General features: G+C 41.2%; 1 pseudogene; it reads right to left on the bottom strand.

The window, feature by feature from the left end:
* Nucleotides 1-2,190: 2,190 nt before the first annotated feature.
* On the bottom strand, nt 2,191-3,725 carry LOC143657568 (ubiquitin carboxyl-terminal hydrolase 3 pseudogene; annotated as a pseudogene).
* Between the last annotated feature and the right edge of the window lie 20,658 nt (nt 3,726-24,383).

The raw sequence follows: 24,383 nt of genomic DNA, 5'->3' as shown, positions 1-24,383 counted from the left end.
TTTAACTCCTACAAAAATGACACCTTCAGTTGCTGGACTCGAGTGCAGCTCTCCAGTTGAATAGCAGAGACCTGAGCTAGAGGACACCTGGGGAATCTCCATGCTGCCAGGTTATCACACACCTGCTGCTCCCTTCTCTCCTATGTACACACTCCATTGAACACTCCACACCTTGCCTGGACTCCTGCTTTGGATGACTTTCCAGGCCTTACCTTTAAAGGAGTGGAACCAGATTCATGGGGGAATTTTGTCCAAAGAAGCGCTAGATAATTCTGACAAAAGTTTGAAAGACCCAGAATGGGTTGATCTTCAGCCTTCTTTCCTATTTCCTCTCCTCGCCGTTACCTAGTATGAAAAAGTGGTGGGTGTGGGTGCCATCTGGCTATATCATTTTATTGTAATGGCAGAAGTGTGAGGATTGCATTATAATTATAGGGACAGGGAAGGTAGGCTCTAGTCAAATGGGAAAGTAGAATAGAAGTTCTGAAAATAGAGGAAAATAGGGAAGGAACAATAATTTGATTGAGCAAGGGGCGGAGGAGCAAACAAAGAAGAAAAAAAAAGTGAAATAAATCAAAGTTATAAAGTTTATTCCAGATGGAATAAAATGAAGCTTCTTGGTAGTTCCATTAAATGTGAATGGGCTGAATTCTTCTATTAAAAGACACATCAAGACAGGCATTTTTTGGTTATAAAGACCACACTAAAAGTTTAAGGAAAGGCAGAAAATAAAGGAATACATAACTATATATGGCAAATCCTAAACTTCCTGCTCCTACTCCCTTCTTCTTTTGGAACCACACAAGGTGAAATTCATAGTTGAAAGCAACAAGGTGAAAGAGAGACATTGTGTATTACTAAAATATTGTGCCCTCATGTTATGGCCACAAGTGTGAACGTCTAGGAAAGAGAGGATGTTTTCCTTTTTATCAAAAGTGTTAAAAAGTGACCTCAGTAAACAGTGGAAAGAACAACTAGGACAAAGGACTTCTTCCTAAGCAAGAAGAAAGACAGAAGCTTTAAAAGAAAAGATGGAAACATTTGCAATATAACCACTCAAATATCTATGTAACTAAGTCAAAAGGCAAATGGCAACTAGGAAAAAAGTTTGCAACATCCTTAAAAAATAAAGGGTGAAATCAATAACCTATAAGTAGTTCAGACAAACTAAAAAGAAAAATCCAAATATCCTAATTAAAAAATACAAATGGGGGTGGGGTGGGGTGGAGGGAGATCGAAAATACAAAAGATGCACTCTTTGCAGAAGACACTATCCAAACAGCCAAAGAGCATTTGAAAAGATAGTTAATCCCTCTAGGAATCAGATTGCTGCAACTTCAAACAATGAGATGCCATGAGATTTCCTTTACTCAAAAGATAAGATTATCAAAAATTGAAGCCTATGATCTCACTGAGTCCTGAAGAAATCCTTATCAAACATCGCTGGTGACAGTAAAATTGTTACACCCCCTTTGGAATGCAATATGGCAAGACACACCAGTATAATTAAAATAGTCCACCCAACAAACAATTCCATTTTTTTCTTTTGTTTTCCAAATGTGCCAAGACATTCACTTAGATAGTGCCGAAAGGCAGCACTGGGCTGCCTTAAGAGAGCCCAGGAGCAGAAATTATCAGGACTCCGCATGATTCCCTCTTAGCTATCTTTTACAGACAAAAAGAATGATTATTGCGCAATCACTGTGAAATCTCGTGGGCCAAAAATCATGTGCACACATGATCCTTGATTTAGAGTTGACCTGACGTCCATTACAGGGAAAAGGCAGCAGGCAATCACGTATGTTTCTGCTCATAATCAGGAGCGTATCTTGAATTCAGCATGTGAGAGTTACAAAAGCATTGCTATAAATATGTTTCAAAGTGAGAATGGAAAAAGCTAATATAAAAACTCAAAGAGAACTAAGTGCTGGAAACTAAATATAAAAATTGAATTATTACAACTAAAGCAGCAAATTAAAATGTCTGCTGAGGTTTTTAGGTAACCCTAAAAAACAACAACAAAACTAGTTGATGCCCAGGCTCAGTAAGTCACTACTCCTGACAAAATAAAAAAAACAACTCAAAATGGGAAATCGCAAAGTACGTAACGAAATTAAACCTTGGATCAAGTTTTTTGAAACTTGGAAATGTTTGTCCAGTATAGTTGATGAGAATGACTTAGAGGAGGTATTAAAGTTTATCAGATCCTGCTTTGGCCTGGCATTCCACATAAAAAAGGTTGTAGGTCTTTGCCTTCACGATGCTCTCGTCACCAGTCAGTGTTCCAGTACTGTCACTGAAATGCCACCAGCGGCCTTCATGAGTTGCCTATGCTGTGTAATGTCCAGAACTGGTGCACCACACTGCAGCCAGGTTGTAGAGACAGTTCTCTGGGCCGCTGCTCTCAGGCTCTCATAAGTAGCATCTCATGCCTAGACCTCCCAGAGGAAATCCTACAGGTGTGTAGACTTTGTTTCTTAAATATGCTGTCCAGGGAAACCTTTTTCAAATGTAAGCAGAGCACCTTGGGTAGTTTTTTAATCCAAGACTTTTTAGTAGACTTTTGTTTCTTTTTGCATTTGTGGCACATATATAACTCCATCTCATCAAATTCTTCTAAGTCAGTAAAACTGTGAAGACAATCTCGTAGGGAATACACTGGTCCATTTTCTTGATTTTTGGAGTGTTTATTTCTGAACTGACTTGGAATATCTAATGAAAGGTCTAGGAATGGATCAAACTTTCTAGATTCTGTCCAAATAAAGCTGTGACAATAGTAGACGCTCCATTTATGCAATATTTGTTACTTGCAGACATAGTAGAATCCTGCTGCAGAATTGCTGAGCGGGAAACACCATTGAAACCGCCCTAATGTCCTGGGTGTAGGTGGTCCAAAAGGTATCACATGAATTCATGGGCATCCTGCTGTTGGTAGCCCCTAAAATTCTGTATAATCTTCCAAGCCACATAAAATAAGGACTCTGGGCTCAATGTAGTCTGGCTGCCTTTCCATAAAGCACAGAGTGTTTTTCTAAACTCTTCCACCAAAGACACATTGTTTTCCCCTTGGTTCCTGGTGTGGTAGATTCACCTTCCCACAGTTTTCCCATTTCTTAACTCCACAGCCCGTAGTTCTTTGAAACAACAACAAAACTGTTCAATGTTACTGAGCGACTAAAAGACGGCATTCATGAAACATGTATTCCCCAAATTCCAGAGGCCTGTGGTGCAAATGGCAGTGGTGTTTCCATTTACTTTTACCAACTTGCTGTTTCCTCATGAGTTTTCCAAAAGTTTTCTTTTCCTTTGCCTGTCAGCTGTGAAAGGTGGGTTTTCCAAGTTCTGTAAGTGTTGTCTGACTTTCTGCACCAGTCCCAGCGTGGTATCACTAACCACAAAATCATCACAGTGAGAACAGTATATACTGCAGCTATTGCAATCCACACACACGGTGCACTATGCTTTATATTGTTTTTCTGGTTTCTTCTGGTTGGTTAAGGGTATTTGTGAATTTTCATAATGATATTTTTTTGCATGGCCATTCTCATACATCTGCAGTATCAGAACGACCGGGAGCCGTTGGGGAACTTGGCTGAATCCCGAGTGATGCACTCGCTGGAGCTAAGGTGGGGACACTCTATGGCCATGAGGTGGGCATCAGGGCAGGCTGAGGCTCCAGGACTGGTGAAGTGGGGGCTAAGGGACTCTCGAGGCTCAGTCTGCATTAGCTCCTGGCTGGGCTCTTGGCCAACCGCAGCTGTGGCCCAAGCCCTTGCATCAAAGAAAGCAAAGTCTTCCGGGAGCTGGGTTTTCCTGCCTGCCACCTCCAGGCGTCCTGCTCCAGAAAATGCGAAACCCGACAAACAAGTCTTTATACAAAATCTAGCCTATAGAAATAAAAGCAATAGAACTCCAGGACACGTGTACAAATATGGTGAAGCATTATATACAATAGCAAAAGAGTACGAAAAAGCAAAGCCTATCAAAAGGGAAATGGTCGAAAACCATTGTGGCACATCCATATGAGGGGATATTACGCAGCTATTAAAAATGAATTAGAATTCTATTGGCCTGAAGAGATTTGCAGATTGCATGATTCTCATGTTCATTGAACAAGGAGAGGAGGTTGCAAGTAATGACTTTTTGTATTTTTGTAAAATAATCAATGGCAATAAAGGTCCTACTTTTTTTTCAATTTGCATAGGCAGGCCCGGGGACTCGAACCCCTGTCTCTGGCATGGCAGGTAAGAACTCTGCCTGCTGAGCCACGGCAGCTTGCCCAAAGATCCTACTTTTATGTAATGTTTGATTACCATGCTATGAGCACTTAGAATGCTGAGGAAGGAAACACAGGCTATTAACACAAGTTACTTTCAGAAAGGTGGGTAAGAAAATTAAAAAATTAAAGGAACTTTTTTTTAAGTAGAAATAAAATAATTCAAAGTAGACACAAGTGTATTTATTTTGATGTCCATAAGTGGTAAACTCGTGAAAACTATCTAAAATTTAAACTACGGGATTTTGATTAATTATGTGCCACCACCAGATGAAATACTCTGTACCATAAAAATGATACCATTTTTACCACCAAAAAATATATATAGTTATTTCTCTTAAAGAGTGTTTTTAGTGAAAATCAGTTTACAAAATAGCAGATATCTAAATAAAGATTTAAAACCCAAAGTCACAGAGGACGACCAGAAGCTCCTTAAATATAACAAAAATTATAAAAAATCAACCATAACTTCATTCAAAATGGTCAATTAATAAAATATTTTATATTTAAAGTCAGATAATAAACACAAATGCCCCTTTTTATCTAATTTACACTGCTTTGAGGTTTAGAAATTCAGTAAGACAAAATGAAATTGAAAAGTAGTTCATTACAGAGTATATGATTGCATACCTAGAAAAATGTAAGAGACTAATAAAAAGAAAAACTAGTTGAATTAGTATAAATTCATGTTAGATGTAAATAAAATATTCAAAAATCAAGAGTTTTTTCCCTCTCCAATTCTCAGTAAATACCTAGAAAAGAAAAGGGGAAATCATTCCATTCGCAATACTTACAGAAACACTAAAATACTTAGGAATAACTTGGAAGAAAGACATTGATTCAAATAAAGCAAACTATTAAGTCATATTAACAGACATGAGAAAAAGCAGAAGGATGCTACGTACTCCTGGGTGAGAATGCTCACTATGATAAAAATATTGGTTCTTTCCAAATTAATGTGGCCATAATGCAATTCCAATTAGAAATCTATAAATTTCAAATTAGGTAAAAGGATCTTAATATTTATACAGAAGAATAACTGGAAAATATTGTGGAAAAAATAATTGCTTTATCAAGTATCAGAAAACACTAAAGGTTTTGTAATAAAATCAATATGGCATTCATATAGTGATAAATGGACAAAGCGCTGAGACAGAATTAAGAACCCCAAAAATAAATCTCAATGTAGTTAAGATCTTAGATCATATTTAAAATTAGTGTGAAAAGAATGGGTTATTTGAGATAGGTATTACCATGACCTGGAAAATATATTTGATCCCTATCTTCACATACAAAAATAAATTCCAGGTGCTTACAGACTTAAATGTCTAAATAAGTAAATAACAGTTCTGCAGGAAATTCTAGGATAATCTGTATAATCTCTAGAGATTAACCAAAACTGGAGAGCTAGAAGTTAGAAAAAAAATACTTATTCAACACATACAAACTCTAAACTTAAAAAAAAACAATAAATCTTGAAAAATGCATGTTAAGGCACAGAACAGCACCTATCTTGGACAATATTGCTAATGTACAAAGAATTCTTAGAAACTGATAAGAAGAGAAAAGCAGTTGAACAGAAAAATAGAAAATGGTAAATAGCACTTCACAAGAATGAATCCTCACAAAGAAGACAAATATGAAAGGCAATCAAACTCACTAATTACCAGGGAAATGCATGCAAATTAAATGCATTAACAAGTCACATTTCGTCTAGTCAACTGTGCTTATAGGTATGGGTATAAGAACTCACATAATCTTGGAAAATTATACAAGGCTCATCTGAGTTGAAAGGCAGGATGGGTGAAAAGCCAAGGAAAAAAAGGTTAAGACTATGTTAAAAATCCTGTGCATTATGTAAATCATATACATCCAGTTAATAAAAATCACTTAAAGATTAAATCAGGAGATCACTCTTATAGGTATGGTGTTGGGACCACAGGCTCTGACACCAGGGCATCCTATTGACTGCTGTGGTCTATGTAACCTGGACATTCATGGGGGAAATGGAGAAAACATTGCTACACATCACAGAGAGTTGTTATGGAGACTAACTGCAATAATAAATTTAATTTAATTGTCACAATTCCAAATGCACAATAAATGCATCACAAATGTTAGCTGTTATTGTTACCCAACAACTGCAATCCTTAACATAGACTTGCGTTTTTTGTTTTGTTTTGTTTTTTTACCTATTAGGTAAAGTTAGCATTTTTTTACAAATTGTTTTCTCCTCCATCAAAGACATGGGGACTAAGGACTAGAAATACAAAAAAGCTAAAGTGGTCCAGTTCTTACCGGCAAGGAACAATCAACATAAATGTTGATAAAATACCTCTAAAATGATAAAGTAAGTCAATGAGGACATAAGAGAATAAAAACTTTACTTTCTGCAACTTCTCCAGATCATGTTTATTTTTAAAAATGAGGAGTCTCTACTCAATAACTGAAAATTAAAGTTTATTTTAGCATTAGAAATTCATACAGAGTTATAGCAATTACTGCACCCACAAGCTCCTTCCTTATCAACTGGACTCTGTGAGTGCTCTTTCTGCTAACCACTTCCACCCCACTTGCTGAACTGCTTGACAGTTACCCTTTGTTTCTCAAGAGCCTACTTTCTATAGCCAAAACCTTCCCCATCATGTGCAATGATCTCATCACATTTGTCACAGGTTTCCTAGTTATCCCAAATTTGTCATTTTTCCTTTAGACAGCATCAGTTTTCAAGCTTTAGCATTTGTGCTGGTTTGGATATCTTGTATACCCCAGAAAAACCATGTCCTTTAATCCCCATTCAATGTTGCTTGATGGGAGCTTTTTGACAGTTTCCATGGAGATATGACGCACCCAACTGTGGATTAGATGGTTTCCATGGAGATATGTCTCCACCCATTCAAGGTGGGGTTGCTTACAGGACCCCTTTAAGAGGGAATCATTAGAACAACAAGAGAGAAAGCAATGAGAATCTAAGAGAGCAGAGAACGCTGCAGCACTATGAAGAGAGTCAGTGACTTTTGTAGATCAAGAAGGAAAATGCCTCTTGGGGAGCTGGAGAGGAACATAGCAAATAAAGCTTTGTTCACCATGTGCCCTTCCAGCTGAAAGAGATAACCTGACCGTGTTTGCCATGTGCCTTTCTACTTGAGAGAGAAACCCTGAACTTCATTAGCCTTCTTGAATCAAGGTATCTTTCCCTGGATGCCTTAGATTAGACATTTCTATAGACTTACTTTAATTGGGACATTTCCACGACCTAAAAACTGTTAACTTGCAACTTATTAAATACCCCTTTTTAAAAAGCCAAAAAAAAAAAAAAGAGGGAACCATTTTGGAAAAAGCTTTAGAGCCAAGAAAGCCCACACAGCAAGAGATCTTGGGAGAGGCAGAAGGAGGACACCCCCGAGGGAGCTTCATGAAACAGGAAGCCTGGACAGAAAGCTAGCAGATGTTGCCATGTTTGCCATGTGCTTTTCCAGTTGAGAGAGAAACCCCGAACCTCACTGGCCTTCTTGAACCAAGGTATCTTTCCCTGGATGCTTTAGATTGGACATTTCTATATCCTTGCTTTAATTTGGACATTGTCACTGCTTTAGAACTGAAATCTTGCAACTTAGTAAATTCTCCTTTTAAAAAGCCATCCCATTTCTGGTATACTGCATTCTGACAGCCTGTAAACTAGAACAGCAAAATGCAGATTCCTGGGCTTCACTCCAGAAACTGGATTTAGAAAAACTGCATTGGTATGTGGGACTTTCTGTTTTCTTTTCACGAATTACCCTAGTGATTCTCAGCAAGAGATCCAATGGCCACACTAAAAGCAACGTGCTTTAAGAATAAAATAAATTCTCACTACTCTAAGTCTGGTCCATATACCAGCAGCATCTGTGCTATATGGAGCTGGGTAGAAATGCTGACTCTGGGGTTCCACCCCAGAACTTCTGCAGGAGAAGCTTTTAACAAGCTCCCCAAGTGATTCATGTACAAATTAATTTTTGAGAAGCTTTTGAGAAGCACTAGTTAAATCAAATAGGAGAAATATACAGAGTATACATTTTAGTAAGAGTTTGGGAACTGCTTTGAGGTTCTAATTACATTGTACAGTTCCAACTGAGAAATATTATAAGCCCGTCACAATTCTCTAATTTGGTTACATTCTACAGAACGTCAAAATTTCTCACTGAGATTATTTTATCCTTTCATTTACAAAATCACCTTGGTAGGTTGCTGGCCCCTTAGGCAAAGAATGTGCTGCTTTTGAGCCAATATAGTTTTCCTAACTCTACATTTTACATACGAGGTTGCTGCTCTCACAAAATTCTCACAGTGTATTTGTTTGCTTACGCCAAGGAATTAGGGGCGTTCCTAAACAAATACCACATTGCGTTTGATGAAATCTGGAAGGTGCTTCTGGTGTCAAAGAGACAAAGTGTCTCATTTACAGGGAAGGGACTGAAACTCCTCATCCAGGAAAAGCAAAAACATCTGTTTCATTCATGACCCATTGTTTCGGCTCAGCTGAGTCAGCGAGGGAGGGGAGGGTAACGCACTGGGTCTTCATCAGACCACATTGCTATGGTCACCAAAGGATATTGGCAACGGAATCTGGGACACACCATAGAGAATAAATACAGTTATAAAAGAATGGTCACCAGTAAAGCAGTGGGCTCGAAGAGCTCTAAAACAGCTCTTCCCGGCTCTTCTTTTGCTCATTTATTCTACCTCACTGGAAATCCGCTTAAGGGCATCTCAAGAACATTTTCTTTCACTATCTGGAATAATCAGGGAGAATAAATGGCACAGCTCAAATAATGAAAGAGACCAGAAAGACAGTGAATTTGACTTTTGTTTCAAAGGTATATTGGATACTTTGTGCCTCTTTTAACCAGCTGATAATAATTTCTTAAAAAACAGAACCTGCTGTTTGTCATCTCTCTACCACCCATTTTGAATTCTCCTTACCCTCAACCTCGAGGCCAGCGGAATGAGCAGAGGGAGGGGCTGCAGTACTCCGGGTTACCTTCTCCTGTAATTAGAAAAGCCCCCCACTCCACACCCCCTTCTCGAACCTGTTCCCCAAGGTCCCATCCCCGCAGCCTGCTACACGGAGCCCCCGACCTTGTGACTTGATGGACCTGACAATGCCCAGCTCACGGTCAAGAGCTCCTCCTCACCAATAGCCTTCCCCTACCCACTGAAATTTTTTGTATCCAATATGAAGCTATTTTCTAAGCAAATGTACCTCCTGACCTTTTCTCTTATGGAAAGATCAATTTAAACATACACAAATCTGGCCAGGCAGAGTCAGCAGAGGTTCTTATTAGGTGAAGGTCACAAAAGGAGTTATTTGACCCGTGAGCTAATCCTGGAGATGGTTCAACTGGCAGAGCCCCAGCTTGGTGGGGGCTGGCAGGGGGTGGAGGCGCTGCTCAAGGATTAGCTCCTGGGTCAATCACTGGGGTTCAGGGAGCAGGTGAGGATACAGGAGGGAGAAGGGAACACCAGTGAGGCAGACAGCTAGGGGCCTCCGTGCTGGGCCACAGTCCAGGGGGAGAGAGTAAACCCTAATCAGCTCCAGTTGAGGGCAGTCAACCAGGTGGTGGAGTGAAAACCTCTTCTCTGTGTTTGAGCCCTTCATTTTTTAATATTCAAGTGTATCTTAACTTTTTTATTCTCTTGTATGCTGTACAGCTGGGGTCACATTTTATTATTTTCCCATGCGAGTATCCCATTATTTTCAGCACCATTTGTTGAATTTTTTTGTTTGTTTGTTCTGCTTGTTTGTTTTTGGGGAAGTACATGGGCCGGGAATTGAACCCGTGTCTCCCTCATGGCAGGCGAGAATTCTACTACTGAACTACCTTTGCATCCCTCAAGTGTATCTTCAACCATTTTAAGCATTAAGAAATGTGCAATTCCTAAAAACATTTTTTAGTATATATTTTTGAAAATATCTTTTTGGAATTTTGGAAAAAGGGAGTATAGAGCCTGGCTGGACAGACTTGATCCAGGAGCCTCAGGCCTCTGGGCAGGGGTTCCAGGGAGCTACTAATGGCTACAGCCACGGAAATGGATAAATAATGTATAGATGCCAAACATGAGGGAAGAGATTTTCCAGTTGCTAACTATCCTCCTGATAGCCAAACCATGCTCAAAAGCTGGCAAATTATCTCCTCAGGTTAAATGGGGCAACTTTCAGGCTATCTTTTTTGGGGTCTTAGGGCTGGCACTTTGACCCACCAAAGGGTCACAAATCTGGACACCACCTTCCCACATATCCATACTTGGCTACTCCAGAACACAGATGGTAAGAGGCCAGGCACTCTGTAACCAGGGAAGTTTGCTGCACTAAGGTTGGAGAGTTCCCTGTCTCCATACCATCTGCTACTGAGGGCAGGAACTGGCCCAGTGCCTGGAGGGTACATTTAGCACATGGCAGTCTTTTGTGCCCAAAGTGGTGCAGCCTGGATCTTCCTCCCTCCCATTCCCTGCATTGAAAATAGCTTTGAGGGAAGACCCTTAGCTTTGAACAGTGCACACAGCCACTTACCACCTGCTTTGAAAGGACCAACAATGGAGAGACAGCTCCCCTCTGGAAGTACATTTTCAGGAGAAAGCCTATGGCGATGTTCAGTAGAACAGAGCTGCTCACAGTCACCCAGAGCCCGCACTCTGGGGTGCTGCCCCAAGATGGGCTCCTGCAGGCTCCACACCCCAGCTGAAGAAGCCCATGGGAGCTCAGCTGTCAATTCCCATGACCAATGGGGGAGCTGAGACTCCAAGCCCACCTCACGCCGTCACTCGGGAGGGAAGGATGGCAGAGGGAGGGGGCAGAGGGTACATGTGGGGTCCACATGGAGAGAAGGGGACCACTATCAGGTCAGCAGGGCTGGGAGAGGCTGGAAGGATGAAGGACCAGAGGGCAGGGGGGCCAGGGGGCCACAGGGGCAGGGGAGGAGCCAGGGGGTCAATGGGGTGGGAACAGCAGGGCAGATTGTGCATCATCTCCAAATGCATGGGAGCCAGTTGAGAATCTTAAACAGTGGCCTGACATTACCAGCCATGAGACCTGAAGCAAGTAAGTGTTTCACATACTCTGTTACCTGGAGGAGACACCTTTTCTACTTCCTGCAGGTCCTGGAGTTTATGAGATGAGACTGTTGGTCACAGACATAATAAAATCACACATAACAGATGATTATAGCAGGCCGCAGTTGTACGGCTTCCAGACACCCTGTCTGGAGTCCGTTCCTTCACTACAAACAGTGGGGTTTGGTTAAATAAATTATGAGACCCTTAAGTTGGGAAATGACTACTTATCAATTTATTCAATTATTTATTCAATTTCAAATTTTTTATTATACTATCATACTTCAGTTTTATTTGAGGAACAACTCAAAATTTCCCATTTCAACCACTTTCAAATGTACAATTCAGTAGTGTTACTTTTACAATATTGTGCTACCATCACCAATGCCCATTACCCTAATTTTTCATCACCTCAAACAGAAACTCTGTCCTCATTAAGTAATAACTCCCTATCCCCTAAACCCCCAATCCCTGGTAACCTGTAATCTACTCACTGTTTCTATGAACTATGTTCATTGTAGACATTTCACGTCAGTTGAGATCATACAATATTTGTCCCTTTGTGTCTGGTTTATTTCACTCAGTATGATGTCTTTAAGGTCCATCCATGTTTCTGCAGCATGCAGCACAACTTCCTTTCATTTACTGCTAAATAATACTCCATTGTGTATATGCCACACTTTGTTTACCCATTCATCAGGTTATGGACACTTGGGCTGCTTCTACTTTTTGGCTATTGTGAATTAAGGTGCTATGAACATTGAACATTGTTGTACAGATATCTGATTGAGTCCCTGCTTTCACTTCTTTTAGGATATACCAAGAAGTGATATTGCCAGGTCATATAGTAAATCTATTTTTAACTTTCTGAAGAACCACCAGATTTTCCCAGTGGGTGCACCATTTTACAATGCCAGCAGCAATGTTTAACTGTTCTTATTCCTCTGTATCCTGCCAACACTTAATATTTTCTAATTTTTTACAATAATAGCCATCTTAGTGGGCGTGAAGTGGCATCTCATTTGGTTTTGATTTGCATTTCCCAGATGGCCAATGATGTTGAGCATCTTTTCATGTGCTTATTAGCCATTTGTTTATCTTCTTTGGAGAAATGCCTCCATAAGTCCTTTGACCATTATTTAAATTGTATTATTTGTTTTCTGTTGTTGAGTTGTAGCTCTTCTTTATATATTCTGGATAGTAAACCCTTACCGGATATATGGTGAGCAATTATTTTCTCCCATTCTATAGGATGACTTTTTACTTTCTTGATAGTGTCTTTTGATGTACAAAAGTCTTTAATTTTGGTGAAATACATTTTATTTACTTTTTCTTTTGTTGCTTATGCTTTTGGTGTCATAGCTAAGAAATCAGAAATCACTACCAAATCCAAGTTAATGAAGGCTCCTCCCTATGTTTTCTTCTAGGGGGTTTATGGTTTTACCTCTTATGTGTAGGTCTTGGATCCACTTAGAGTTAATTTCTGTATATGATGTGAGGTAGGGGTTCAATTTCATTCTTTTGCATGAGGATACCCAGTTTTGCCATCACCATTTGTTGAAGAGACAGTTAACGTACTTTGGCTCCCTTGTCAAAAATCAGTTTGTTGGTTTATTTGTATTTATATGAATGGGTTTATTTCTGAACTCTCAATTCTATTCCATTGGTCTATAGGTCTAATTTATTTTATTATTATTTTTAATTTTTTTCTGTTCAGCTAAGGAATTAGGCCAGACAGCTGCACAGGAAAAACAGTTGTTTAAAAATATGTCTTGTGGATAAAGTATTACCCCCACCTTTTCCTGATTCCTTTTGACCTGTGAGGGTTTGTTGTTTTTTTCTTTTTTGGTTTGACCTTTGATGTGAAAACAACTGAAGCACATTAATATCTTGGGTTCTCTAAACCCTCAAATACAGGAGTACCCAGAAACTTGCTAGGAATTGGGTTGTGGTTTGTGCTCTGGCTTTTACATCTCCAAAAGACAGGCCAAAAGGATCTTAGCCAAACGTATGAAGTATTTCCCCAAAATCACATATGTCCTTGACACAATGTGATTAGGGGTCGCCAAAGATTCAGGAGAAGTCCAGGCTAGAGTGCAAATACTCACATGTGCTCAGAACTGACACTCAGCCCACATCATTTCTATGAAGGAGACAATTTCAGTCTCACTTAATGACTAATCACATTAAGCGACTTACATAAAGCTACCACATCTTACCTCGAGATTCCCTTAGTGGCGCTGCTCTGAGGGAAAAGTTTGTTCTTAAAATAGGATTGTTAGACATTCAATTGCCTTTGTCTCAAAGTGTTTGGAACAACTTTTATGTCCTTTTGAGGTTTTGTGGAATAAGGAGCAGAATGTATAGTATTATTTTATTCACTTTGTGGCTAGTGAGAGAGTCATGAGAAGCTTCTAGGAGTGGTTTATTGAGTGAGCTGAATTCAGCAGAGTGTGAGACCACACCCCCGCTGCCCCGTCAACTCACTCTGTATGTGATTTATTCTACCTGTCTCTAGATGAAATCTTGGCTCATCATCTGGGGACGGGGACAGGGAAGGAAGCCCACAGGGCAGAGAGTAGAACCGAATGGCAACGTCATCTTCTGACTGCTGCAGAAGAGTCCTTCATCCATGAGTCAGCCACCTGTGTCCACCACAGGGGACTGGAGGAGAAGGACACATTCCCATTTAGCTGGCAGAGCCAATGGTACTTGAAGCTCATCTGTTGCTCATTGCATCTGCAGTTGGCTAGGAGGCATGCCTGCTGCAATGAATGATGTTTGATTTAATTGGCTGGTGCTTAAATGAGAGAGCTCAACATAGCACAGCCAAGTAGCTCAGATTGGCCATAGGGACTGCCTAGCAGATGTGCTGACTTTACCTTATCAGATGCTTCTCGGGCTACCTTGAAGGTCCTTTTCAGGATCCTCTGATTGCATTTCCACACACATGATGGCACCTCCTAGGCTGGCTGCTATGACTCCTGCCCCGGGATTTTGGTTGTTCTCCCCTCTGTTGGGAGCCCTCACCCTTGCAGGCACTACTTTAGAATGGGAGTCCTTTGAAGATGACCCAGGGATAGATGATGCCTTCAGAATTCAGGTCCTGACCCTCGGGAAAATGTATCTTTGCTCTGTCCTTGGTGACCAGCCATTCTGGTTTGCCTGGGACTGTCCAGTTCCACATCCCAGGAGACCCCTCAGTCCTGGGCAAATGGTGATGGTTGTCACCTCAGCACTCGGACGCAAAGCAGCCACATCCCTGTGCTTCAGCCTCAGCACCCCACCCTTATACTTTTTTAGGTGTGAATCAAATACCCATGCTATACCCACCAAAACCCAGGGACTCTTATTCCACCTTCCAAGTGGACCATGTGAAGCCCCAGGGAGCATGCTCACCATCTCCCTTGCAATGGACAACACGGTGAATGCCAAAGAAAGCCTACATGCCAGCATCTTAGGATGGAGTGCGGTAGTTAGGTGCAGGTATCAACTTGGCCAGGTGAAGTCACCTAGTTCTGTTGCTGTGGACATGAGCCAATGGTACTTGAAGATCATCTGTTGCTCATTACACCTGCAGTCGGCTAGGAGGCGTGCCTGCTGCAATGAATGATGTTTGATTTAATTGACTTGTGCTTAAATGAGAGAGCACAACGTAGCACAGCCAAGCAGCTCAGCAAACCACATCTCAGCACTTGCAGCTCAGCCCAGGCCTTTGGAGATGCAGAGAGGAATCACCCCAGGGAAAGTTGTTGGAACCCAGAGGCCTGGAGAGAAGGCCAGCAGAGATCACCCTGTGCCTTCCCATATAAGAAAGAACCTCAGTTGATAGTTGCCTTTCCTCTGAAGAACTGTACCTTAACTAAACAAATCCCTTTTTATTGAAAGCCAATCCATCTCTGGTGTGTTGCATTCCAGCAGCTAGCAAACTAGAACATGGGGTAAGATGAACTTCCTGGGCACAAAGTCACGTGGGGAGCATGCATCCAGCAGGAGACTGCCAGGGGTGGGCGGCAGAGCTGCAGACAAACTTCAGGAGGGATATGGGACAGAAGCTGCTTCTCAGTGTTAGTATCCATTTCACCCTCTCTTCCTTCATGTTCTTTGACTTTAGGCTAGAAGATTTAAGAGAACAGCGTGCATAAAATCATCCAAGAAGAGGGTCAAAAATAGAGTTTATCTGCCCTTAAACAGGGAAGAATACTCAATTTCATTCATAAGAGAAACACAAATTGAAACTACAATGAGATACCATTTCTAATCTATCAAATCAGCCAGCGTCCAACGCCTCTGCTGTTAACCCTGTGGGGGAAAACAGATATTCTCATACATACACTCATACACAGCCTCTGTGGAGAGACATCTGGCAAAATCTAACAAAACTGCAGATGCATTTACACTTTGACCCAGAAAGCCACTTCCAATAATCTATCCCACAGATACACCTGCACCCACAATAAATGACATGCAGAAAGGCTTTATTGCCGTAATGTTTAATGTTTGTAATAGCAAAAGATTGGGAATAATTCAAGTACAAAGAAATAGGTAATTGGTTATTAAAGTATAGTAGTTCACATGATGGAATATCATGCAGTATAAAAAAAGAATAATGGTTTTGTTTTTTGTTTTTTGTTTTTTTTTTTACTATTATTACTACTTTTATTTCTTTTCTCTATATTAACATTTTATTTGTTTTTCTGTTGTGTTGCTAGTTCCTCTAAACCGAAGCAAATGTACTGAGAAACGATGATCATGCATCTATGTGACGATGTTAAGAATTACTGAGTGCATATGTAGAATGGTATGATTTCTAAATGTTGTGTTAATTTCTTTTTTTTCTTTCCGTTAATAAAAAAAAAAATTTTGTAAAAAAAAAAGAATAATGGGAATATCCAAATAGTCCTAATATGAACAGATCCTCAGGCCTTAGTGTTAAATATATTGCAGATACACACACATACATAGTGTATGCATATGTATATATATACGTAAATGTATATGTGTATATGAACATGTGTATGTATATATGTACATATGCATATATATCATATTATGTATTTAACTTTGATAAGAAAGGAAGAAAGGAGAGTATATGTTAATATTTATGTGCACCTGCCTAAAGAATAAAACAGCTAATGAATAACATGGGGGCAGATAGGATGACTGGGGAACAGGGTTTAGTAGACCAGTCTAAATGCTTTGCTATGCATGTGCTTTAAATGTATTTTTTTTTGTATGCTATTTAGTGGGGTCACATTTTATTCTTTTTCCATGTGAGGAGCCCATTATTGCAGCACCATTTGTTCAATTTTGTTTGTTTGTTTTTGTTGAATTCTTTGTTTTATTTGTTTGGGAAATGCATAGGCTGGGAATAGAACCTGGGTCTCCCACATGGCAGGCAAGAATTCTACCACTGAACTACTCTCACATGCCCTGCATGTGCTTTTATAAACTGATTTTGGAACCATGTAAACTGTTACCTAATTTAATAAAAGTTTAGAATGCTGTTTTTGAATCCCCTTCCCTCAATTCTAATTTAATGATTCTAGGGCAAGGCTCAAAATTCTACATTACACAGAGATTTGGAGGCAGATAAACCAAGGACACAGCGAGAAGACTCTAGGTGGTCTTTCTGCTATTTTATTTTGCTTACACTTGTGCTGACCATTCAGTTTGACTGAATTGATAGACATTTTATGGGCCATCAAGTCTAGGAAAGGCCAGTGGGAGGCCCAGTGAGCACCAGCTGAAGGGCCCTAATGGAGAGAGCAGACACAGGGAGCAGATGGGTGGGGGGAGGAGACTGACTGGAGAAAGGGGAGACCCTGTGGGTGATAGACACCCTGAAGCTATGTGCACCCTCCTATCCTTAAAGAGCTCAAGAAGCTTCCTCAGAAATATTTGCATATTCAATGCTATGCAAACAGAAGTTTGGAGTCAGATTAGCAAAGAAAGAAAGAAAGAAAGAAAAACTTAGTTGGGACTGTGAGAGAGAAGCCTGAAGACGAAAAGGGGTTGGGGCCTGGAGAGCTGAGGTTGGTGTGGCAGAGAACACCACGGGAGGGTGAGTGTTGTCAGGTCTGGACAGAATAGGAAGGTTGGTTTCAATCACCAAGCTTGAGGCACAGATGGGCGCAGAGGGGAGAAGGTCAGAACAGACTGAATCTAAGGAGGACTCATGATGCCTGAGGGACTCAGCGCACATATGCCTGCTGGTTCCACAAGGCCTGGGGCTTTTGAAACGACAAGAAGGTAGAGGGATCAAGTCCTTTCCCTCAAGTCTAAAAACAAAAATTGAGAGATGAAGCCCCCATATTTGTAGAATAATCTTGAAAGGAATATACGCATCACAAACGTTTAAATTTTGGAGCAGGGTGGTAAGTTGGCAAATGTTTAATGCCTGGCTTAACAGAAAGAAAGCTATGATCTGTAGAGTTTGGTGATTTCTGTGGTGCAAACATTCCTAACATTTCCACTGTGGCCAACTTCCAGCCCCCAGCATCCTGCTTCTGACTGTAGAGTAGGTGGGGATGCTAACTGTTGTTCTCACCAGTCAGCATATAACGGCAGGCCTACTCCATTGAGTTCATCCGAGCTGAGGGCTGGGGAAACCAGGGTTTCAGGAAGAAGCAGGAAAGCCCAGCAGATTCAGGAGGAAGGAGAAGAGGCTTCCGCAAGGGAACAGCCTCCAGAGAGGAGCAAGAGAGGAAATGGCGAGAAAGACAGTGGAGCCAGAAGGACCTGAGTTCAAGTTTCAGGTAAACACTTATCAGCCATATGAACTGAGTCTCAGTTTACCCAACTGTAAAATGAAGCTACCCCCTAGGATTTCCTGGTATGGTGGTGCCACATGGTACACAACCAAACACTCAAGAAATGTTGAAGTGAAACACTCAATACTGTTGAATGAAGCGTCTATGTCGCATGTAGCAGCAAAAGCTCCAAGAACATGTCTATATGTACATGGGATGAACACACACATAAGTACACACAAACACACATGCACTTACATTTACTAGGACAGAGCTCCAAGATCATGCACAGGGAGGTCTTTTTTTCTTGTTGAATGCAAAGCTAGAAGGTGGTCAGAGCATGACATCATTCCTGTTTAGTTTTCAAAGACAGCTGAAGGGTGAGAAGCCCTGAGGGACTTAGGAGAGAAACATCCTGCTGGGCTTTTGAAGCTACAAACAGCCACAGCAGGACCGGAAAAAGGGCTCACGTGAAGACATGTTCCTTCCAGACTTATCCACAAAAGAGATTTTAGGTCAATGTTTATCCTCCAGGAAACAACCAGGAAACAGGAATTGTTCTGTCTTCCGTCAAAGAGGTGAGCAACAATTTCAGAAACTGGAGCAAATTCCTGACATGGAACAAAAGAGAGTGTGTTGGAGGATGAGATAGAACCGGGCAGAGGCCTCTCCAGTGTGCCCCTTCCTTCTGGCTGGGCCATGGGGGAGACAGTTAAAAAGAGCTACTGAATGGTTTGACTGTTTCTCATTTAGCAACTTGACCCATTTCTTTGGCTATAAACTCAGTGAGGCAACTTGGCTCAGGCAGGAGCAAGGCCAGATCACCTTGGAGGAAGAATCGCCACTATTAGGGAAGCTGATGACAATCTTATGCTTGCAATCACATGTACTTGTACTACCCTTGTGAGTGTGAGGAATTGCAAGGAGCTTCTTACAGTTGCATAGCCATCCATGCCAAAATGTGTGAGGATTGGCCACCCCCGAGAGGGAGCCAGATGTGCCAAAGGCCATGGTTGATGCACCTATAAGAGCAAATAAACAACAACAAAAATCCAGGGCCTGTCCATAAAACCCATCTGGGTAAAGAGGAACTGAAAGTGTGCCTAAAACAGAGGGCAGACCAGGGAAAGCAGGGGAGGGGAACAGGATTTTAAAGAACAATCGGAGTTTTGGGAGAGGGTAGACAGGCAAGTGGAACAATCTGAATAAATGTAAAGAGCAAAGGTTACAAACCCAGAGGCTGTGGGGACGTGCAGATGCAGACCCTACAGGAAGTCAGGCAGCTGTCCCTCCTTCCAAGCTGAGCATTTCCACACCTGTGTGGGCTGGATGCACAGGGCTGAGCACAGCAGGCCAGCGCCCTCTGTGGCCAGCACTACACCTTAAATCCAGGATGCAGAGGGAGGCAGGGCTAAGCCTTGTTCTTGAGGTAGCAGTTGGAACTAACTACAACAGACATTTTACATGGAGAAAAATAAGATAGAATCGGTAGGATGGGGCCAAAGGCAAGGTGGGGTCTATGCAGGAGTGTGGAGGATTGGGGAGAGATTGGAAAACCTGGCAGGTGAGAAATATTTCTGCTTATTTGCTCTGGATATTTAAAAAGAAAACTCTGTTTTCCAATGGAAATGTGTTCAGATCAGCAAGGCAGGATGAGGGAATATATATATATTCTAATTAGATGGTGGCGCTCAGATGTGCATTTCAGTGAGAAAATTTTATTCACTAGGGGATGAAAGGCATGAGTGTGGAATTATCTCAATTTATTAATCCCACATGTTTTAAATAAGGGAAACCCTCAGAACAAACCAACAAATTTTTAAAAGAGAATCATGCCTATCTCAGAAATGATGTTAATTGCTCAATTTCTACATGAGATTATTTCAAAGAAGCAAAACAGGTGAAGCCCTTTCTGTAAGAGAAACAAATTTGAGAGAGAAGGAAAAGGAACTTAACATTTATTATACCTATCAAATATAATAAATACTCACTTTACTGCATACTTCAAGCAGGTTATTTCTTCTAATGGTCACTGCAGTTTTTCTTTTTAAGTTATAGATAAGGAAATTTAAGACTCAGTGTTTTGGATTTGTCCAAGGTCACCCAGCTAATCTGTGGTAGAGCTTGATATAACCGAAATGGCCAGGGGGGAACTGTCTGGAATCATCTCAGATGGCTTTATTTTGGAGCTTTTGATTTTGGTCTAGGGCTTGACTAATTGTGATGAAGTTTTGGCTTTGATTGCTATTGTTAGCTAAGACATTTTCCCCCTATAGAGTTTTGAATTTTTTAATGATCTGCCCACCCCAAGCTCACAAACTTCTGTTTTATAGCAAAAATAATCCTGACTGCAAAATCAAAGAAAGTAGCTCTCCTTTCTGATACATGGACTCTCCAGAGGGTTCGGAGGGATTTTAGCCTTCTTGCCCCTCCCCCCTCGGAGGGTGCTCCCCAAATTTGGGCTTGGCTGTGCCTTTGCAGCTCTCCGCAGAGGCGCCTCCTAACCTCCTATCCTGGATTTTTAATAAGAGGGTATATATGTCCCCTGGTATTTTATTCCCACTACCTTTTCAGAGGTTGAATTTGGTTCAAAGTTTTCTATCCTTGATCCAGGCGTCCCCACAGGGAAGCATTTGTTGGCTCTAAAGGTGATTGTGTCGCCCCCGCAGCGCTTCCCTTTTTCATAAACTCTCACTGATGAACGTGATTCAGAAAGTCCCCATATCACAGGGCCTTGAGCTCCGACGGCCCTCGCAGCGGAGCAGGTGGGACGGGTCGGCGACCTAACACACAGGATGTCCGGCCCTGACAGCACACATCACAGAGCCTATCCAGATAGCCTCATGCATTCTGCTTGGCCACCAACCTTCCAAAGAATCCTCAGTGATGGTGACCCGCACTTAACCTGGGAGAACTATCTGATAAACTGCTGCCCTTCCAAATGTGCATGTATGTAAGGCAAACAGTTTTTCGTTTTTATTTTGTGCTTTCAATGTTTCCTACTTTTTTTTCTCCTGCCTTGCTCTCTCTCTGTTTTTAATCTCTACATTGTTTTCTCAGTCCTGTGTTTTGGTTCTTAAAATGCTCAACTCTGAAGTTATAGGAGGTCCAATACAATAGCTCCCAGTCAGACTTCACAGAAAGTTTTTCCTGAGGCCGCCCCGGTTACTGGGGCCATATAAAATGACTTGTTGTTTTCATCACACCGTTAGCTGTGCTTCTGAATTAGGAGTAGCAACAAGTGATGAGCTGTGATGAAGCATGTTGGGGAAAAGGCCGGATGTTACTGCTTAGCTGATTGGTCTCCCATATGCTAGGTATCGCATAACATGTCATAACATAACATGTCTCCAGGTGAGACACAGGATTTGACATAGAGCAAAGCAGGTTTGTCTCTGCCCCCATGGCTTCTCAGCCCAGCTGATCTTGCTGCCCTTTCTCCAGTCAGGTTCTCACCGGAAGGTTCTATCTCATGGAGAATCTTACATTTTTAAGGACTGTGAAGAAAAATCGGTGAAAAGATGGAGTGGAAAATTGAACTACTAAGAAGAAAGTAAACACTTCAAAGTTGTTTTTGAGGGCTTTATATTTATATTTATGAACGATATTTTGGCTTGCTTCCCTCCAAATAAGAAAGCCTAGAATTTCAAGTTCTGGATCAGTTGAGGAAAAGTAAGGATTAAAAAGTTTTTGATGCTTGATGATTTCTTGCTATTTAAAGAACAGGAATCTGTTTTATTGTCTTTCATTTTTTTCTTCAAAGAGTACAGATAATAACAATAGTGGCTTTAATTTATTATACAACATGGGTGCAGTGTCAAGTGCTTTACATATATTAACTCATTAAATCTTCACATAAACTCTGTCGTTACGTCCATTTCACAGATGGGGAAACTGCAAAATACGGTGCTAAGTTGCTCAGAGTCACACAACCAGCAGTTAATAGAATCAGAAAACAAAGGCCTTTCAAATACCACAATTCTAGCTAGCTTGTGCATAAAATCTTAGAGATATGGCATTTTCCCTACACATTTTCATTTTTCTTCCACTCAGAGATATATTGTTTGTACCTGTCCAGGTACTGTGGACAATACTACCTGTATCTTTAGCTACTCTTTGTATCCACTTGATATTGAAATCTGCTGAGCAGGAAAGGACCAGGTTATTACATATGTTTGTTAATTTATAGTACTGTTCTAGTTTGCTAACTGCCAGAATGTGATATACAGAAATGGAATGGGTTTTTAAAAGGGGAATTTATTAAGTTGCAAGTTTGCAGTTCTAAGGCTGTGAAAATTTCCAGATTAAGGTACCAAAAAGAGGTTACCTTTACTCAAGAAAGCCAGTGGGGTTCAGGGTTTCTCTCTCAGCTGGGAGGGCACATGGGGATATCTGCTAGCTTTCTCTCTCAGCTTCTTGTTTCATGATACTCCCCCAGGGGTGTTTTCCTCCTTCATCTCCAAATGTCTCTATCTGTGTGGACTCTGTGGGTTCTGGTAGCTTTAAAGCTTTTCCCCAAAAAATTCCCTCTTAAAGGGCTCCAGTAAGCAACCCCACCTTGCATGGGTGGAGACACATCTCCATGGAAACCACCTAATCAAAAGTTGCTACCCATGACTGGGAGGGTCACATCTCCATGGAAACAATTAGAAAGATCACACCCAGCAATGCTGAATGAGAATGAGAGAACTTGGCTTTTCTGGGGTACACAACAGATTCAAACTGGCACAACTACATTGACAATTTACATCATTTCATTGAAATTCTTGCCACAATGGCATTTATACAGAATGGCATTTTTCATGCTATTTTGTTGCTGACATTGATTTTCCTGGATGATGACCTACAATTCTCTTATGCTGTACTGTGTCTCTGTGGTTTCAAATCTGAATCCATCAGTCTGGTTTCCCAGACCTGCCATCATCAGCCTCTGCCCTCTGGCCATCTCATCTCCCGCAAGCCCTCAGCATGGTTTTTCCCTCCTGCTGCTTGCTGCATCTACAGTCTCCTCCTCGACTTGCCTCTAGGATCTCCCATCTCCTCCCAGCTCAGTTTGTTCACACCTGCTTTGAGTCTGCTCTCCTCCTCACCTTCTCTTTGTAGCACTCTCTCCCATACTTTCCCTTGCTTCTTAATCCTCTTCCTTCTGAGCAACTTCTGGTCTTTGATACTTTTTTGTACAAATTTGCTCTTGATTATATTCTCTCTTGCACCCTAGTCCAGTGCTTCCCCAACTTTGGTGGACATAAGAATCATCTAGGAAAGTAATCTAAAATGAGTGTTCTCAGGTCCACTCTCCAGAGATTCCAATTTCAGATGTTTTTACCCGGATGGAGATGAGGTGGGAAATCCTTATGTTAATAATCATTCCCAGGTGATTAGAAGGCAGGCAGTCTTCAGAAAATTTTGGAGATACATGTGATTTTTACATTTAAGTTCTGACTCAAAGGCTGCAGATGCTTTTAAATAAGAGGAAGGGGATTAGCATTTAACAGATGTCAACATGCCAACCACTTAGCTTTCAGCAGGCAGTTGATATTATGTGCATTTTACGTGTAAGACACTGAGGTGGGAAAACTTTGTGCAAATTGCCCAAGATCATAAAGGTGAAAAGCAGAAAAGCTGAGAGTCGAGCCCAGGTGTGATGGAGATATTGTTACATCACCATTTCCTATTCTTGGGCACACAGGAAAACTTCCAGCCTCAGTTGACCTTGCCATTCAGTTCCTGCCATGTGACAGAACTTGGGCCTATGCAATGTGGCACAGGGCTGTGAGAAGCTTCCAGGTCTGGTTCTGAAAACCATCCTGCATTCCCTTCTTCCTTTCCTTCTCTGGCAACCTTCAAGGACACAAGTTGCAGAGGGCAGTCCTCTGAGATAGAGGGTGCTGCCAGTTCTGCATCAGGTGAATGACATGTAAGAAATGCATATCTATTGTGTTAAGCCACTGAAACTTCACAGTGTAGTTGTTACTGCAGCATAGCCTGTTTTACCCTGACTAAATCATTCCCTTCTCCTTTCCATGACATTAGGCTGCCTGCCTGAAGCCCAGGGCATGAATTTCTTTCCTATTTCCTGCAGTACCAATGATCCTATTACATATATAGCAGTTTTCACCTCATTGGAATTCTTGCAGCATTGATGTGGATGATGGGGTAGTAAAAATTCCTAATTTATACAGAAAGAGATTGGGAGAATCCAAACCCTGGCAGTCAAAAGAGCTCCAAATATCACTAAAATACTTTTTAACATCAATGTCATACTC

This window comes from Tamandua tetradactyla, chromosome 2 (genome assembly GCF_023851605.1).
Source record: "Tamandua tetradactyla isolate mTamTet1 chromosome 2, mTamTet1.pri, whole genome shotgun sequence".
Lineage (NCBI taxonomy): Eukaryota > Metazoa > Chordata > Mammalia > Pilosa > Myrmecophagidae > Tamandua > Tamandua tetradactyla.
The sequence above is the reverse complement of the archived record's forward strand: the minus strand, read 5'-3'. Positions and strand labels throughout refer to the sequence as shown.